Here is a 16,890-nt window from a genome sequence, read left to right as displayed (position 1 = left end):
TATGGGTATTGCTATAATATCCCTCTAATATAGGTATTCACAGTCATATGATTGTTCCTGAATGGCAATATCATATAATAAGAGCTGTGAAGATTATGTCAAGCAAGTGAATAAAAAATATAAGGGCATGCCAAAAACAGAGTAATCAAGATAAATAATATTCAGTGCAATATTTTTAAAGTTACTTTTAATTCAAAACATTCATGATATAGTATAAAAAAATTAAATAAAGACAAAATCAGTATTACTGGTTTTCCTTGTGCCTCAAGCTCTTCATGTCGCTGATGTCAAGCACTCATTGTTGTTGTTGTTAGGTGCCATTGAGTCATTCTGACTCATAGCGACCTTATGCACAACAGAACAAAACACTGCCTGGCCCTGCATCATCATCACAATTGTTACTATTGTAAAGCTCATTGTTGCAGTCACTGTGTCAATCCATCTCCTTGAGGGTCTTCTTTCTCACTGACTCTTTATTTTACTAAACATGATGTTCTTCTCCAAGTATTGGTCCATCCTGATAATATGTCCAAAGTATGTGAGACGTAGTCTTGCCTTCCTTGCTTTTAAAGAGCATTCTGGTTGTACTTCTTCCAAGACAGATTTGTTCATTCTTTTGACAGTCCACGGTATATTCAATATTCTTTGCCAACGCCACAATTTAAAGGCATCAATTCTTCTTCGGTCTTCTTTATTCATCATCCAACTTTCACAGCATATGAGGCAATTGAAAACACCATGACTTGGGTCAGGTGCACCTTAGTCTTCAAGGTGACATCCTTGCTTTTCAACACCTTGAAGAGAACTTTGCAGCAGATTTGCCCAACGCAATGCTTCTTTTGATTTCTTAACTGCTGCTTCCATAGGTGTTGATTGTAGATCCAAGTAAAATGAAATCATTGACAACTCCAATCTTTTCTCCATTTATCATGATGTTGCTTATTGGTTCAGTTGTGAGGATTTTTATTTCCTTTATCTTGAGATATAATCCATATTGGAGGTTGTGGTCTTTGATCTTCATCAGTAAGTGCTTCAAATCCTCTTCACTTTCAGCAAGTAAGGTTGTGTCATCTCCATAACACAGCTTGTTAATGAGTCTTCCTCCAATTCTGATGCCATGTTCTTCTTCATATAGTCTAGCTTCTCGGAATATTTGCTCATCTTACAGATTGAATAGATATGGTGAAAGGATCCTAACTCACTCCTTTTCTGACTTTAAACCACAGAGTATCCCGTTGTTCTGTGCAAAAAAACTGCCTCTTGATCTATGTAGTTTCCTAATGAGGACAATTAAGTGTTCTGGAATTCCCATTCTTTGAAATGTTATCCATAATTTGTTATGATCGTGCCCACTTATAAGTTAATGTGAGGCTGATGACAGTAATAATACGTTTAAAATTCAAAAGACATTCTAAGTAATAAATGTTTAATAAAATCAGTGAAGTAAAGAGGTCAACTGCTAACCACAAGGCCAGAAGTTTGAATCCACCAGGCCCTCCTTGGGAACACCATAGGGAAATTCTACTCTGTCCTATACGGGTGCTGTAAGTCAGAATCGACTCAGTGGCAATGGGTTTATTGTTATGTATTCCCATTCAGGGGCGATGTCTAATGGAAAATAAACCTAATTGTACAACCAGAGAGGAAGCACATTACTTTTCCTGAGAAAGGGTCCACAATTTTTTCTGTAAATATTTTGGGCTTTGCAGATCATAAGGTCTCTGTGCAACTGCTCAACTCTATGGGGGAACAAAAATCCATCATAGAGAATAGGTAAATGGATGGATGTGGTTGTTTTTCTAATAAAACTTTATTGTAAAAGCAGGTGATGGGGTGGATTTGGCACTTTGGCACTTGGGCTTTTGTTTGCTGACCTCTGTTGTAGGATACATAACCTAGTTATTCTTAGTAGGTGGTTTATTTTGAAGCAAGCTAGTCCTCCATTTTTTAAGATAAAATTCTGAATTTTTATACTTACTGTAATCAAATTAATATTTCACTTAATATGTTTATGCTATTTTTAGCTTTATTTAAGTGATCTTTACTGTGCTAAGGTGATAATATTCTCTTATATTTCTGACTAAATTTTTAAAGATTTATTTTCCGTATTGAAGTGTGAACCTACTTATAATTAACTTTTGTGACTGGAGTAAAATACGGTTCCAAATTCATCTTATTCTAAAAGAAAAACTAATAGTTTCAGCACCATACTTTTTAACCCATCCTTTCTAAACTGATCTGCCATGCTATCTCTGTCCTATACCACATTAACATATAAGCATATTTTGTCATCGCAATAGAGAATAGAGCTCTCTATTCTCTTGCTCTATTTTTGTTTGTGACCATACAACACTGTCTTACATAAAAATTTGAGATTGTATATACTACATAATGTTTCTATGATTATAGAAATTATTCAATAGAAAGAAAAATTTGATGATGCACGAGAGCCCTCCAAGAGCAATAACCTTGAGTAGGGGACAGGAGACAAGATCCAGTGTTCCTCTTAACAGAATGAAAGGCTGAGTATGTGGACACAGGTACAGATGGGCTGGTAGGCTTGTAAGCAAACATACAGAAGGTCTTTTTATTTTCAGTATATTTAATTTTTTTATTTATTGGGTACAAGAAACAAATAATATCATAATAGTGTCATTTATGGAAACATGCTTTCATGAAGCAGCCTAGACCTTCTTTCTTATCTCATAATTAAGAAATTAAATACTAAAATTAAAAAAATAATGTGTACACATTTTAATAGTGTGAAATGTACAAATTTAAATATCAATTAATAAAAGAAGTTTTTTGTATTATTTAATGAGAGAAAAAGTAGTTAAATTTGAGCTTACTTTTCCCTATATATTTGCTACTGAAACACAATACTATATATTAATCACTTTACTGTATGTGTTTCAAATTACGCTTTTTAAAAATTTTTTATTTATTGTGCTTTAAGTGAAAGTTTACAAATCAAGTCAGTCTCTCATACAAATACTTTTACACACCTTGCTATGTACTCCTAGCTGCCCTCCCCCTAATGAGACAGCACACTCCTCCTCTCCACCCTGTATTCCCCATGTCCATTCAACCAGCTCATGTCCCCCTCTGCTTTCTCATCTCACCTCCAGACAGGAGTTGCCCACATAATCTCATGTGTCTACTTGAGCCAAGAAGCTCACTCCTCACCAGTATCGTTTTATGTCTTATGGTCCAGTCCAATCTCGTCTGAAGAGTTGGCTTCAAGATGGTTCCAGCCTTGGGCTAACAGAGGGTCCAGAGACCAGGAGCTACAGGGTCCCTCTAGTCTCAATCAGACCAGTAAGTCTGGTCTTTTTACAAGAATTTGAGGTCTGCATCCTACTGTTCTCTGGCTCCATCAGGGAATCTCGGTTGTGTTCCCTGTCAGGGCAGTCATAGGTGGTAGCTGGGTACCACCTAGTTCTTCCAGTCTCAAGCTGTTGTAGTCTCTGGTTTACCTGGTCCTTTCTGTCCCTTGGGCTCATCTCTACCTTACGCCTTTGGTGTTCTTCATTCACATTCGCTCCAGACAGGTTGAGACCAAATGATGCATCTTAGATGGCTGCTTGCTAGCATTGAAGACCCCAGACCCACTCACCAAAGTGGAATGAAGAATGTTTTCTTAATACATTTTGTTATGCCAGTTGAGAAGGCCTTTTTTTTTTTTTTTAATTGCTTCTATTTTCTCTGTAAAATAAAAAGAAAGATCAGCTGAGAGTGAGGCTGGCAAAAGAGGTACGAATATTTGAGAAGACAGAGGAAAATATGAAATAATGGTGCAGACAATGAGTGTTTTTTTAGGACAATGTAACAGGCTTGAGGATTGCTCAAGGCTCACTTGAGTTTAGTTGTCATAGAATTGGAGGGAGACCAGTAAGCATATTTGTGAGTTTTCTCCAGCCACAATCAGCTATTTAGTTGTGTCACAGTATAAATAGAGTTGGATTGAACCTGGGACAGTGTGGTAACAAAAATGATACAAAAGAGAAAAGCCATCAGAATAGAGCACGAGGAAGGGAGGGTCTGTGAAGGAGGTTTCTTGGGATAAAAGAGATTTTCCCAAAAGTTCTGATTGAAAAGATAAATGTGCAAATATAATAAACACATGTTGTTATGTAATGAACACAGAATGAAGATACGAAGCAATTAGAAACTCCAACAAAACAAAATAAAACCCCAAATTCAAGACAAAACCAAGAAGTGAAAACCTAGTTAAGAAAAATATGTTCCAAATATGGGGAAAATTAAGAAGTTTCCTGTTTTCAAGCACTGGATGCAATGTTAGAAGTGAATATGTCAGTAATATTGATGCTAGGAACATGCCCCTTAAAGTACCCTAGTTTGTGATTCTGAAATATGAGGACACCATCTGTATTTGCAATGAACAATAGTTACATGGTTTTTCTCATATACTGTTGTTTATGTGTTTTCAACTTTTTTTTGTATTTTATTGTACTTTAAGTGAAAGTTTACAAATCAAGTCAGTCTCTCATACAAAACCTTTTATACACCTTGCTATATACTCCTAGTTGCTCTCCCCCTAATGAGACAGCACACTCCTTGTGTTTTCAACTTTAAAAATCAAGAGGGAAAATCAGTGTAATTTTATAGTTGAATATCAATATTATCTTAATGTAGAAGTAATCATTGGTTGAAGAGGCAAAGAGGAAGGGAGAAGAAAAGATAAAAGGGCTGAGTCAAAATAATAATGAAGCCTTAATAAAGAAATAGAAATGTATTATTTAGTGTTATAAAGGTGACCAGCAATATAATTACATATTACTCAGTGGTATGTCAGAGATGGCCTGTACTGAATTGCAAAGTTTTCAGGAATTTTTTTAACCAGTTTCTGGTGGCTTGAAATTGGCCATAGTTGGGCTATTCACACTGTGAAAATCAGTAATGCTAGAAACGATGGCCTCTTTTCTCCTCAGAAGACTCATTTTATTTTCTAGCACATTGCCAACTAAAACCATCAAAAAAAAAACTGTAGAGGTGGATGCGAGTTACTTTTTTAAGCACCTAAATTTCTTCCTTTCAATAGTCTTATGAGGAAGTAATTAGCTATTGTTTAAGATTGATAAACCCAGAAATACAACCTTACGATGATAGTCAACAGCAAAAGAAATACAAACATAAATGTTTAAAATAACTTGATTCAGGAGATTATAACTGGGGTTAGTAAGATTGAGATGAGAGCCTAACTTTTTATTAAGACATTTTCTGTTCTGTTTACTAACCACTCCACACTGAAAGTTCTTTGGTAAACTTAAAAGTTTATTATATATTCAAATATATGTATATATATATACGAATTAAATATTAAATTTGGGGCTATTTTCCTAGGTATTAGAAGCATTCTTTGCATTCCATTTTATTTTCCTATTATTATTGTAAAAAAAAATTTTTTTTTATTGTCAGTCATAGTTTAGACATCAGTATTAAGAAATGCGTGTAAATATGAAATATAATAACAAATAGTGTCTACTCACAGTTACCTAAACCACTTCAATGGGCTAAGTGCTTTCAATCCACTAGGAAGCCATACATCAGACACAAGCATAATGACATTCTTTGGGGGGTTCTAATCACCTCTGCCCCTGTGGAAGTCTCATTTGTCTTACTAAATGCAGAAAATGGGTTATTGTTGAAGTGTTGCTCCCTGGATGTAAGCCGAAGAAAACACATGCACCGAGGAAATCACAACCCTCCTATAGATGCTTTTATAGTAGGAGAAATGGCTCTTGAAGTTCCAGTGAAAGTTTACGTACTTTAGAGGAAGGAGTGTGAGAACTTCACTGTAATTTTCTTTGGTCCACTCTGGATCATTTATTTCCTTCACAAATTACTTTCCTTTTTTTCTTTATTTTTACTTATATTGTTCTGAGATTGTAGAACCTGTTTCTTCTAGGGCACTTTCCAGGAAAAAATTCATTTGCATGTGTTTCTCACTTTCTGGTTGATTTCTCGAGCAAGTTTCAGCAGGAACTTGAAAACACAGCAGAATTTTAGAGATGAATTCTTGCTGGGGAAACAAGAATTTGATTCAGATATGAGACATGTTGTATCAAAATCAAATGAAGAGGGAAAAATCATATTTTGGGGGCTATCTTTCACAGTTAGAAAAAGTCAAATGTGCAATCAATTGCTTAAGAAATGACTTGGAACAAACATCAGCACATGTAAAAGGGATTACTTGTAAGGAGTATTTTTAAGTAAATGTAAAACCTTACCTTTTTTAAGGAAGATATCCTTCATATTTAAAACATTGTTGAAAATCTGAAATTACCTATTTATTGCCCAAAAAAAAAAAAAAACATAAATGTGGCTTAACTTAGTTTTCACATCTGTGTCACAAGAAAATAATTTAGTAAACAAAAGCCTGTCACATTCAGTAGAAAAATTAGGTTTTATAGTTGGTAGTCAAATGAGATAAGTGATGACTGTAAGGCAAGATTAGATTTTATTTCCTTGGTGTACAATAACAGGTAAAATTTACAGGATAGGAAAATGTTGGAGGTATTATCTATCACTTTTTAAAGTTTAAAATACGTTTGTATAACTGAATCAGAGGATATTAAAGATGGAATTCTTAATCAAAGTTTAACACCTTCTCCCCAGTATAGGTGTAATAAAATTGACATAAATGTGCAGTTGCAACATGGGTAAGTTCCATATTGTGGTACTATGGAAACAGAAGAGAAGAGTATCTCATCTATTCCGAGGTTGTCTGGGAAAAACAATGACAAATATGTCGACTCTTTAAGTCATCCAAGTAAAGAATGAAGGAAACACATTCCGCAGAGAAGAAAAAGTACATGAGTAGTTATTGAGATGGAAGGGTCTGTACCTGTTCTGTAACTAAGAAACAAATAAACAATAAAATTAACAATAAAGCCATATCTTATGTAACATAACAGAAAATATATATATGTATACGGAAACCCTGGTGGTGTAGTGATTAAGTGCTACTGCTGCTAACCAGAAGGTCGGCAGTTCAAATCCGTCAGGCACTCCTTGGAAACTCTATGGGGCAGTTCTACTCTGTCCTATAGGGTCGCTATAAGTCAGAATCGACTCAACGACAGTGGGGTTGGTTTTTGGATATATATATATATATGGAGGTCTCCTGTTGCAATATGATTTGGTCTCCAGCTCTGTTTCTTGGCTATTTTCTTGGCTGTAGGTGTTGGTTTCTTTCTTCAGCTAGCAAGATGGCTGCCTATAATGGCAGCCAGAAAATATGCTTCTTTGTTGAAGTCTATAAAAATGGATGAATACCGCTCACACAATATTGACGTGAAAATCCTTGAGAGTAATTGGGCCATTTTATGCTATGTGCTACATCATATAGATGCATCACTCTTGCCTTTCCTTTGCTCTCCTCTTTCCTTTTTTCTTCTCTTTCCTATCTATATATACTCCTTTGTGATGCCTTCTATTCACATGGCTTCAAATACTGTTTATAAGCGGAAGGCTTCCAAATTATATTTTCTACCCAGATGTCTCATGTAAGCAACAGTCTGGCCAGTTCTAACTGGATGCATTATACACATTTAATGTGTCCAACTCAACTGCTGATTTTCCTCCCAGAACATGTATTATTTGCAGTCATTCCCCTTTCAGTGGTGTAAATTGCAGTTTTCCAGTTGTTCAAAATAAGAACGTTGGGTTCGTCCTTGACTCTTTCTTTCATATCCCACATCTCCGACTTCAGAGAATCACTGTAAGGACATCATGTTATAACAGTCAGCATCTGATCCCTATCAGACCCTTATAAATAACATTTGCTTCATCTCTGTGCCATTATTAACCTTTTAGTAAGGGTAAAACGCATCACATGCCTGCCTCACACTGCTCGTAATCTGAGCTCACACACTACACTGCAAGGAACACTTTGTTCACTTCTCAATGTCCTAAAGCCCACACTCAAAAGAGGGCGAGAAGCAAAGGTCTAAACCGGAGGTTTTATAACCGCCTACACTGTACAGCCCAGGGGTATCTTTACTGCTCGCTGTACAAACCTCAGAAATCCCTGTCTCACTAATTGCTAAACGGACTGAATTTTTTCTGGAATAAAGATATTGGGGTAGTTTGCCAATCTTCAGATGAAAGCCATAGGAAATTAACAAACAGTAACAAGAGCACAAAAATCCTTATTATTTTGTGAACCTGCTGTAAGACTTTAGGGCACAGATTTCAAAGGAACAAAAGCAGTTTCTATTCACGAATACTCTGAGAGTGATTTTTCTAGTTAAGGGGAATGTGAACAGCTCAAACTGGTACCAGTTATAAAGATAATTTTTAAAGAGTCAATTAAAAAGGATATGTACTGTGGTATTGAAGAAATTTTGTCTGTATTTCTGTATCTTTTTCTCCTAATTATCTTTGTATACTTCTTTTTTGCTACTTACATAGATAAAAGAATCGTGGAAGGGTGAGGTGGGAGGGGAGTAGTTTATCTCCTACTTGCACCTTTTCATTCCCCATTTAATTCTTTGCTCTTACATCCCGTGGTTTGTTCTTTCTTAACTTTCTCTGAAATTGGCAGCAAGTCCTGTAGTTTAATTTCACGAAACCACTCTGTTTTTGGTTGTCTGCAAGAATCCAAGATTTTATCCCACAACCTATCTCCAGTTCTGTAGCAGAGGAGAGAATGGATTTTGGCTGTAGGCATGATCAGGGCTTGAATCCCAGCAATGCTCTCAACCTATGGCATTCTCAATTCCTCATCTTTCAAATGGGTATGACATGCTCATAGGGGCTTACTGTAAGATTTAATAAGGTAGTAAATGTAAGGTTCTTATTAGTTGTCTGGCACATAGATAAACACCAAAAACCCAAACCTGTTGCTGTGGAGTCTGGCTCATAGCAACTCTATAGGGCACAGTAGAATTGTCCCATAGGGTTTCCAAGGATCAGCTGGTGGATTCTAACTGCTGAGCTTTTGGTTAGCAGCTGAGCTCTTATCCATTGTACCACCAGGGCTCTGGCACATAGCACTATGTAAATATTTGCCTGTTTTAATTGGTTAAAATATATATAAAATTTAACTTAATTATAATGGACTACATTTTATGAATTAGTCAAATTTTAGATGTGAATTCTCAGGAAAATATCACCTTTCAGAGAGACAGTATATCAGTTTGATTAGGTTGGAGCTTTGGAAATAGACTGCCAAGGTTGAAACCCAGAACCCCTCTTTAACTAGCTGGGTGACTTTGTCCAAGTTAGTTATCATCTCTGTGTATCAGTTGCCTGATTGGTTAAAAAGAAGTAATTATAGTAGGCACTTCATAAGCTATTGCGAGAATTAAACTAAGACTAGTTCTTGGCATATAAGAAACCAAAAATCAAACACTTTCCTGGCAAGTCAATTCCAACTCATAACAACCCTATAGGAGAGAGTAAAACTTCCCCATAAGGCTTCCAAGGAGTGACTGGTAGATTCGAACTGCTGACCTTTTGGTTAGCAAAAGAACAAAGCATTTAATAAACATTTTTGAATAATTTCTTTCATGAAAAAATTTATGTGAATACTTATTATTATAAAATTTAGGACAATTTGCTGGCTGAAATAAATACAGCATGAGACCACTAGACCACAATTATGAGAACTCAAGAAAATGTTTATGCACAGAAAAAAAAAATCGTTTCGTGGTTATGAGGGTAGGGAGGGGAAGGAAGGGGAAATCACCTGCTAGATAGCAGACAGGTGTCAACTTAAGTGAAGGAAAAGACAAACTACAATATAGGTTAAGTCAGCACAACTGACCAAAGTGGGGGGCAGGTGAGGAAATTTGTAGCGTCAATACTAGAAGAAAATACATTGACTTGAGAAAGGCCAAATACAGTCACGTGCTGCATAACAACTGTTCAGGTAACGTCCAACAGCATATGCGTCCATAGTCCCATAAGATTATAATAGACTTCAGAAATCCCAATCAGAGAACATGGCATAGCAGATTTAGGCATGCTGCACCGGACAAAAATTCTCCAAGCTGTTAAGGATCGACTCCACTGGAAGCTACGATGCTAATGAAAATGTGAGCAAGATCTATATCAAATATGGAGAAATTGCTAATGACATGGATTGAGGACAAAACACAAAAACAAATCACTCTAAGGACACTGAGCTCACTGCTAAGGCACAAAGCTTGTTGGGGATGCTTAAAGAGAAAGCAGGACCAGACTACAATATCAAGTTTAGTGCTAGCTCTGGGTAGTTCAAACATTTCAAACATTTTTTGCTGCACAATGTGACAGTGAGTGGTGAGTCTACGAGTGCTGATGTGAGGGCAGCAGAAGAATTTGTTGAAACCTTAGGTAAAGGAATCATAAACCAAAAACCAAACCCAGTGCCGTGGAGTCAATTCCAACTCATAGTGACCCTATAGGACAGAGTAGAACTGCCCCATAGAGTTTCCAAGGAGTGCCTGGTGGATTTGAACTGCCGACCCTTTGGTTAGCAGCTGCAGCACTTAACCACTATGCCAGAATCGTAGAGGGAGGTTATTTGTCCCAGAAAAATTTTAATATGGAGGAAACCTTCTTATTCTGGAAGTGAATGGCTGAAACGACCTTCATTATAATATGGTGTTTGCACAATGTCCAAATCACATAACGTCCTACTTCATAGACTGTATTGTTGACATTAAGCTATGCATGAGTGTATTTATATTTATAGATACTTTTAAAGAGGACAAAATGTCAAACAGAACTATAAAAAAGATAAACAAGGTATATCAAGTAACTTTCAGAAATGCTTAAAGATAGATAAGGACAATTTTTCAGAAATTTAATAGTTTACACTAATCTTTCCCACAGAAGTCTCAGGTTGTGTTTTATGGATATAACTGAGACACATATATCTATTCTTTTGGTGTCATTCATAAGCCCCAATATTTCAAATTCTAGTTTTAAATGTTTTCACATTTGCAAACCTGCAGACCTGCTACCAGCAGTACAAATAAAACCATATTTCTCATTTTACATTTGGGGAAACTGGGGCGTAGGGAGGTTACCTAACTTGTGAGCTATCACACAACAAATAATGGTGGGTTTGGGATTCAAACACTAATCTTTTTTATTTCAAAATCCAGGACATGCAGAGCAGAAGCTCCTCCTCAAAAGAACCGAACGAATTGCTGTCAAGTTGATTCCAACTCCTGGGGGCCTCATGTGTTTTAGAACTGTGCTCCATAAGGTCTTCAATGGCTGTGATCCTTTGGAAGTAGATTGCCAGGCTTTTCTTCCTAGGCACTTTCAAACTGTGACCCTTTCAGTTAGTAACTGAGTACCTAACCATTTGTGGCACTCAGGGACTCCAGAGGTTTCTCAATATAGTAACATTTATCATAAGACCTGCAGATTCCCACACATATATTGTTTAGTTTTTCAGAAGCCACTTTTGGGCTTACATTTATAGCTAGCACTACACTTCACACCTAATGGATGAGAAGCTGCTGGTTTGGGGCCTCATTCTCTAAAAAAATCATAATTATAAGAGCCAAAAAGACAATTTTGCTTATCTCAGAACGACTTACTGATAAAAATTGCCTGATAAAGATTAACAACAAGTGACAGATGTGGAACACACGACTGAGTACACTGTATTGTATTTTCTGATAATGTTGTCCTGATTTTATTTTTTCAGCAACTATAGGGTACCTATGACTTGGAATGAACTTGACAGCAATGAGTTTTTTTGGGTTTATTATGAGGAAAACTTCGTCTTTTCTGACTGGGAATGGAGTGCCTCCAGGCATTATTGGTAGAGTTCCTGAGCTTTGGAACACTTGCCCCAGCAGGACAGATGCAGGTGTGAGGCCTGAGGGCCAAGAGGACACAGGAAGCAGAAGCTGAAGACACAAGGAACAAAAGAAGTGGAACTGTGTCAGTCTCAAAAGGTATGGTCACAACTTCTGGGGTTTCAAAGGGTGGAGCTATGGCCTCTGGTGTTTCTCAAGGTGGGATCTCACCGAGATAGACTAGGAGAATGGTGCATCTAAAGCCAAGGGAGGAGAGTTGCTGTCCCAGTGACCCAGGGCTGAGGGGCATCCACTCAGAACCAGAGAGTGTGGCCAATACCTAGAGTATGGAGGGCAGGGCCATTGTGTAAATGGTCTCAGAGAACAGAGGATTATTTTTAAGTCTTGGAGGCTAATGTATTGTGTTCTGCTGACTTGTTTGGTGCCTGTTATGCCTTCTTTCCCTCCACTGTCTTCCATTTGTAATGGAAATGTCTAGCTTGTGCCTGTTCTGCTGTTGTACTTTGGAAGATGAAGATTTGGATTTTGAACTCAGAGTTATTTTAAGACTTTTGCTATGATATGATGGGGGTGAATGTGTCTTATGTGTAGCAAGGACATGAATTTTTGGGGGCCAAAGGCTGGAATGCCATGGATTGAATTATGTCCCCCCAAAATATGTGTCAACTTGGTTAGGCCATGATTCCCAGTATTGTGTGGTTGTCCTCCATTTTGTGATTTTCCTATGTGTTATAAATCATAATATCTGCCTGTGGTTAGACAGGATTAGGGTGGGCTGTAATATCCTCTCTCAGGTCACATCCCTGATCCAATGTAAAGGGAGTTTCCCTGGGGTGTGGCCTGTACCAACTTTTATCTCACAAGATAAAAGGAAAGGGAAGCAAGCAGAGAGTTGGGGACGTCACACCACCAAGAAAGCAGTGCCAAGAGCAGAGTACATCCTTTGGACCTGAGGTCCCTGTGCTGAGGTGCTCCCAGACCAAGGGAAGACTAACGACAAGGATCTTCCTTCAGAGTTGACGGAGAGAAAAAAGCCTCCTGGAACCGGCATCCTGAATTTGGACTTCTAGCCTGCTGGACTGTGAGAAAATAAACTTCTCTTTGTTAAGCCATCCATTTGTGGTATTTTTGTTATAGCAGCCCTAGATGACCAAGACAATATTTTTCCCTAATGGAACAGTCACATTAACATCACACTCTGTCTTTTTTAACCTTCCACTCACTTTATCCCTGAGGCCTGGGGAGGAATGACAGTACCAGTAAATTTGGGAAAAATAATCTGTGTATTTTTCTTTCCTCTTGGGGAACCAGTCAGTTTGCAGAAAGCATACTTTCTTTTCTGCTTCTCTTCAGGCTAGCCAGCTGCACAGGCCAATCCTGTTGTGACTGGAGGTATACGATTGCCTGCTTCTTGGCTCAGGTACCATGTCCACTTGGATCTCATATGAAGCTCAGTCCCCCAAACTAGGCTTTTTCAGCAACGAAGATGGTATTTTAGTCCCTGTATTATGCTCTTTTCTTTTTCTTTCTTGGTCAGAACTTGAAAGCGAAAGACAGTTGCTATTTATCTTATCTCTCAAACACCACAATATTTGGTAAATAAGAGATGCAATGGAATTTGCAGACATGTGGAGAGGTTTTTGTTGGATCCAAAGTGTGTGGCTTTGGAGTTCCCTGCGTGAACAGCAAAATTGTGGTCTTGGTAGCTTGTAAAGAGTCATCATAGGTCAGGTGAGTTTTCATCGTTGGGAAGTTTAAAGTGACCACATGATATTTTAATCTTGGTGGGTGATTGTGCTTATATTGATTCTGGCTACAGATACAGCTGTTTCTATGGAATCCTTCATTTTCATAAAAGAAGTACAGTTTCCCTCACCTCATACCTTGACACTGAAAGATACTCAGGCTTTCTAATCTAAAGATGGAGTGGGGGTCCGTGCTCTGAACAAGATTTCCAGCTGGCTGTGCCTCAGGTAGCAACCCAAGTTGCAACATAGTTTTTCTAAGCCTCATTACTGAGGCTAATATTAAATGAAAGGGAAAACGTCTTAGGGTGAACATTAGGGGGATATAAAGAGTTCCTTAAACAGGAATATGAGTGAGGAATTTAGATGGCTAGGAGTCGAGTTCCTATCTTCTACAAACTGTAGTGAGGTTCTAGCTTTGAGGTGTTAGTGTCAGGCCTTGACTGGTTTTACAAAATATAGTTGTCCCAAGTTCTGTCCTACATAATAAGATCTGGAAGAAAACTCTGGAGGGACCAACCTTGAATTAAAAGAAATAATAAGTGTGGGGGTACAGGAATTTCTGCTCCCTGAGGGATCATGCCTGAGAAATGTACAGGATTTAACTGGGAAAAAAAAGACTGTAACGTGCAGAACACATAGCAGGCTCATTGGTTTTCACAGTGCCCACAAGGACCCAGATATCAGAACATCAATAGCAGCTTCTGTCCAGAAATCTGCTGAGGTTGATTTTTCAACTGAAAATCCTTCCCTTGGAGGCATGTTTCTTAAATTCAAGCAATTCCCTAACAAGAGACAATCACAGCCATGTCTGTGACACATACTGAAAATGTCTTCTCACAAGGTTTTTTAAGTATTATTAGAGCTCATCTTCAGTGCCGACTGAAAATCAGAGAGTGGTTTGATGACCTTGAATGGGAAATGTATCAGTTTCCTACTGCTGCTGTAACAAATTTCCACAAATTTAGTGGCTTAAAACAACACAAATATGATCTTACAGTTGTGGAAATCAGAGTCTTAGGCTAACATCACGGTGTTGGCAGAGCTGTGTTTCTTCTTGAGGCTCTAGGGAATAACCCATTTCCTTATCTTTTCTAGCTTCTAGAAGCCTCCTGAATTTCTTGGTTCATGGCCTCTTCTTTCATCTTCAAAGTGCATCACTCCAACCTGCTTCTATAGTCTGTTTCTATAGTCACGTGTCCTCTCAATGTTGTACCTCCTACCTCCCTTCTGTAAGGACCCATGTGAATACATCGAGCCCATCTGGATAATCTAGGATAACATCTTCATTTCAAAATCCTTAACTTAATCATATCTGCAAAGACCTCTTTGCCATGTAAAATAATGTATTCATAGGTCCGGGGATTAGAACATAGGTATCTTTGGTGGAACATTATCCATTCAACCACAGAAAAGAAAAATGTCTCAAATAAGATCTTGTAACTAGTGCTTCCTCGGCTACAATGCCACTTTCAGGCAAGAAGTGATATGCAAGTGGATTTCCTCCCTAGGTATGGTCAAGGCAAAATGCTAAAATTTCTCTTTTACTGAGAGACTGCTGCCAACTGATTTTAAATTCAAAGATGATAGATTCTAGAAGATTGATCACTTGAAGCTGAGAGAAAGCTTTTCACTAACCTATATGCCTTTCCTCAAAAATTGATTCTCTGCTATTATAGTATTTGGCAACACTTAGATGTAATTTTGTCTGAGATAATGGCTCTGGAGATAGAAAAATAGTTTATTTTCTAGGTAAAGTATGCATGAGGCCAATGCTATGATAACCTTGTAACCTATTAAATTAAAAAAAAAATCTTTTGGAAGTGAGGCAAATCAGAAAGTTGGCTTTGAACTAATGCAAATTCTGAGGTTCTGAAAGTATGACATCTTTTCCAGAGAGAGAGAGAGAGCCCAAGATGCAGATATTGAAGGTCTTAATTCTTCTCATGCAGCAAAACCTACTTTAGCTGAGACTGAGCAGGAAAGAAACTGAGGAAAATTAATTTCAGACCTTAATTTCTTTGTACCTTGACTTATCAGCACAAGAAAAATTGATTTTAGATATAAATCCTTTTGTTTTTTTAATGCCCGTGATATTTAACTTGCAAGGAGGTATAACTTTTGAACTTCAGATGTGGCCTGAAAATTTTATAATTGGAGGGGTTGTAGTCAAATTTGGGGTTCTCTAGTTGTTGTTCTTTTAGTTTTTGTGTGTTTATACATTTTGTGATTAAAGCATTTGATTCTTTAATCTAATTGACGGAACTGTATATAAAAACCCACCCAATGCCGTCGAGTTGATTCCAACTCATAGAGACCCTATAGGCCAGAGTAGAGCTGCCCCATAGAACTGTATATAGTTGGACATAATTTGGGATGGAAAACAGAATATGAAAAAAAAAAATCATATTTGAATAAAGGATTACATTGAATTTAACGTACTATTTTGAGAATTTCTGAAGTTTTGAGGTAAAAAGGTAAGCTGGCAAAAGTGGAGCCAGGAAGATGCCCAAAGAAGCAGTGGTTGGTATAGGGAGAGTGGTCCAAAGGATGATATAATGTGTATTTCCTCTCCTGAGGGTCCCAATTACACTACAGAATTACCATGATTAGGTCCAATGGTTTAAGAGAACTAAAAGATGAGGACTAGTATTATGGAATTCTTATCCTTGTAAAGATAGTTCAGTTTGCATAGCCCATGATCTTTCTCCACCCATTTACTCAATCCATCTCTATGTAGACGGAGCGAATAATCTGAAAGGTCCATTGAAGAAGAATAACCAGGCTTGTTTGGCTCAACTCCGGCATTCAATCCTCTTTGGAGTTCACCTACTTAGAGAGAGCTGTGGTCTTCATTTGCCTTCCAGGGCCAGTTCTTCCCATATGACAAAGAGGTCTGCCTTAGTCCAGCAATTGGATTGTAATCAGTTAAATACATCTGATTAATTCTAGAATTTAATTAGTGTACTCATTTGTCCTACCCATGGCAATCCCATGTGCTACAGAGTAGAATTGCTTCATAGAGCTATCTTGGCTGTAATCTTTATGGAAGGAGGTTGCCATGTTTTTTTCATGGTGCCACTGGGTGGGTTCAAACCACCAACCTTCCAGCTAGTAGCCAAATGCAAACTGTGCCACCCGGGGAACAAATGGAGTCACCATGAGTTGAAATCAACTTAACAGTAACAGGTGTGGCTTTGATTTTACTCATTTGTCTTATTTCTCTTCTATTTTAGATATCCAGTGGAGATTGAGGGTATTATTTATTTGGTCCCCTTAGAGGTCACAGAAAGAGTGGGAGCAGAGAAGAGACATGATCATTGATTTAGATGAGTGTGTCCTAAGCTACGTTCCTT

General features: G+C 37.6%; 1 long non-coding RNA gene across 1 annotated transcript in view; it reads left to right on the top strand.

Annotated features, from left to right (window-relative positions):
- The window catches only part of LOC135231883 (uncharacterized), a 99,714-nt gene extending 87,873 nt beyond the window's left edge, over window positions 1–11,841 (top strand). Inside the window, exon 3 of the long non-coding RNA XR_010322535.1 lies at window positions 11,829–11,841. This is a non-coding gene — a long non-coding RNA (uncharacterized LOC135231883). The remainder of the gene's footprint in view (window positions 1–11,828) is intronic.
- Window positions 11,842–16,890: the final 5,049 nt, after the last annotated feature.

This window comes from Loxodonta africana, chromosome 1 (genome assembly GCF_030014295.1).
Source record: "Loxodonta africana isolate mLoxAfr1 chromosome 1, mLoxAfr1.hap2, whole genome shotgun sequence".
Lineage (NCBI taxonomy): Eukaryota > Metazoa > Chordata > Mammalia > Proboscidea > Elephantidae > Loxodonta > Loxodonta africana.
The sequence above is the reverse complement of the archived record's forward strand: the minus strand, read 5'-3'. Positions and strand labels throughout refer to the sequence as shown.